The sequence below is a fragment of the Aedes aegypti genome, chromosome 3, assembly GCF_002204515.2.
Source record: "Aedes aegypti strain LVP_AGWG chromosome 3, AaegL5.0 Primary Assembly, whole genome shotgun sequence".
Classification (NCBI taxonomy): Eukaryota; Metazoa; Arthropoda; class Insecta; order Diptera; family Culicidae; genus Aedes; species Aedes aegypti.
In genome coordinates, this window is record NC_035109.1 from 196855890 (window position 1) to 196858992 (window position 3103).

Sequence of the window (3103 nt, forward strand, 5' to 3'; positions counted from 1 at the left end):
TTCAGTCATGTCATATGAATGTTTTGAAGCTGAATCATTATATTTTATAACCCAAGTTTAAAAGTAAAACAAAAATAGAAAGTTTGATAAAAAATAATTGTATGCGATTTTTTTCAGCGCCTCTCTTTTTACCGGCTTGATGTAAATGCTACGTCCACTAGCTAGGACCCCTCCCTCCCCCTCGTCACACTTCGTCACAAATTCGTGAAGCCCCCCTCCCCCCTAAAAAGCTACGTCATTTATGGACGACCCCAAAGAGACGTGCGATAATATCCTACCCGTCCAGCACTGCGAGAATGTGCTCTCGCGAGATATGCAGCAGCGAATTTATATTATCACCAGCAACGAGAAGTTGGCTTCATTCTTTTCTATTCTTGTTCAGTCTTCAAAGATCATCATTGCTGCACAGATACTTTGAAAAGCATGCTTTGAAAATATCAATGCTTCGCAATAGATTCGCGCTTTTTGCATTTAATTGCTCCTGTGCTCACTTGATCAAAAATAATGCATCATTGATTCAAATCATTTCAAAGCTTATGTGGTTAGCTCTAGACCTAGGAAAGCATAGAAAACAAATGGCAGTGTACAATAACGGTTTTCAGCTGAAGATGTCTGGGATCGAGCCTCCTGTCGATTTCCTTGACGTTTCTGAGCGTTGAATCTCCCATAGATTATCACCCTTATCCTTGTTTACGGCGTATCCAGCTTTCAATCGAATCTTATTCGTTCGAATACTTGTCCCATATGATTTTGCTGACGTAGACGGGAATGCGAAATGATTTTTGATCAGAAGTGAATTCGAGTGATGCTCTTAGAACACTAAGCTGATAAGCAGACTCTGTTCTAGTGAGGACGTAATACCAAGCAGAACAGAAGAAGAAGAAGAAGTTGGTATACCTATCATGAGTCAAAACTACAATATTTTTAATAACATAAATCGTTAAAAGATTAGCAATATCTATGAGAAAATAGTTTGGTTGAAAATGTATAATTTATACGTTAAAAACATGACTGGTCTATCTTGACCATCCGGGCATAACAGAACTTGCTTATTGGGTGAAACGGACTTTGAAAGGGGAACTTTTGATACGTTTGTTCAATTTGGGGTGAGAATAGAAGCGCGTATAATACCGCGCTATATCGAACAGCCGGACGCTTCGGAAGCCGGACACTGGCCTTTTTCCCGGTGTTTTTGGTTGTAATTTGTTTCGACTAGAATTCATAATTCAAACGTCTTCTGTATACTCCATGCATAAAAATGTCGAAAAAATAATTTTTGGGTGATTTAAAGCCGGTGTCCTGGATTCGAAACATCCGGACACTTCGAATCAAAACAACTTTTTCCATGGTAGATCTTTTTCAGACAAACAAGAGATTTTTTATTACCATAAAGAATAGGATAAAATATTGTTTGACTTTTGAATAACAGTGTGCCGGAGATCACAGTTCGTTGGATAGAGCCTTGTTCTGAACGTGGCAAGGATGTTTGGGCTCCGTGGAATGATCCATGTCTCCAACAGCGCTATGGAGGTAGTGTTCTTGTTCGAGCATAACGCCAATGTCTTGAGCAACATATTTAATCATGTCATTTTCTCCAGAGAAGATAGCTGATACTGATTGTGGCTGTAATAAAAAGATTACATTATCGGCTGTTTATGACACATGAACAAATTCAACTGATACTCAGCAACAGCGTAAAGCAACAACACTAGATCACGATGAAAAAAAAACAGTATAGGTTGCTAGGCCTACCAATAACGTTTGTTATCCATCTGCAGCATAGTCATCCTTGTAGAATGAGCTACAAATGATTCAGAATTTTCACCGAAATGATAGGATCAAATCAAAGCCTTGTTGGCAGTCTTCAAAATTGCCTTTGCTTTGCGTTGCTTTGATTCATAAAACAAGGAGAAAGAGAATGCACGATCCTTATTTTTCAATCCAACAATTCTTTTTTCGACATTTTTATGCATGGAGTATACAGAAGACGTTTGAATTATGAATTCTAGTCGAAACAAATTACAACCAAAAACACCGGGAAAAAGGCCAGTGTCCGGCTTCCGAAGCGTCCGGCTGTTCGATATAGCGCGGTATTATACGCGCTTCTATTCTCACCCCAAATTGAACAAACGTATCAAAAGTTCCCCTTTCAAAGTCCGTTTCACCCAATAAGCAAGTTCTGTTATGCCCGGATGGTCAAGATAGACCAGTCATGTTTTTAACGTATAAATTATACATTTTCAACCAAACTATTTTCTTATAGATATTGCTAATCTTTTAACGATTTATGTTATTAAAAATATTGTAGTTTTGACTCATGATAGGTATACCAACTGCTTCTTCTTCTTCTGTTCTGCTTGGTATTACGTCCTCACTAGAACAGAGTCTGCTTATCAGCTTAGTGTTCTAAGCAGTGTTGAGAAACTCGTGAGTACTCACTGAAAACTGCAAACTCACTCGCGAGTATGAGTTGTACAGCTTGAACTCTCGACTGAGTATACTCAGGCGTGAGTTTCAGCTGTACAACTCATACTCGTGAGTGAGTTGGTGACTAATGCTTACTCACTCGTGAGTAATTTTACTCACTTGAAGTATTGTAAATATTGTAAAAGCTCGCGATTGGTTCAAATAAATAATAAGTAATAAGTAAGGCTGTTTTTAGGGTGGCCTTATTCAAATGGTAATATGAAAATTTTATTCTGAAAACTATTTGGTGCACGCAAACGCAAACAATATTGAATTTTTGATACAAGCTGCAATTCATTTTGGGCATTTCGCTCCCTATGTTGTATCATAAACGCCTTTTACTTCCTTCTTTTGACGTTACGCCTCTACTGGGTCAGATCCTGCTTTTTAGCATTATGTACTGAGTATTTCCACATCTAACTAATATGAGCTTTCTTTTCCAATTGACTATTATTGCTTTCGTTAAGGTGAAGATAAATCGAAGCCAAACCTAAAATTTTCAAGAGCACAAATCTGGAGAACCAAGCATCCGTTTAAGCTGATTAGTCACTAGCTGGAGGTGACCAATCGATTAGGTTTTCAGCTTGAACGGATGTTCGGTTCTCCAGATTTGTGCTCTTGAAAATTTGAGGTTTGG

The 3103-nt window shown here is 38.2% G+C and overlaps 1 long non-coding RNA gene across 1 annotated transcript; it reads right to left on the minus strand.

The window, feature by feature from the left end:
• Positions 1 to 1338: 1338 nt before the first annotated feature.
• On the minus strand, positions 1339 to 1767 carry LOC110678656. The gene is made up of 2 exons (XR_002501811.1): positions 1684 to 1767; positions 1339 to 1623 (listed from the first exon to the last, which is right to left on the minus strand). It is a non-coding gene; the product is annotated as an uncharacterized LOC110678656 (long non-coding RNA).
• Positions 1768 to 3103: the final 1336 nt, after the last annotated feature.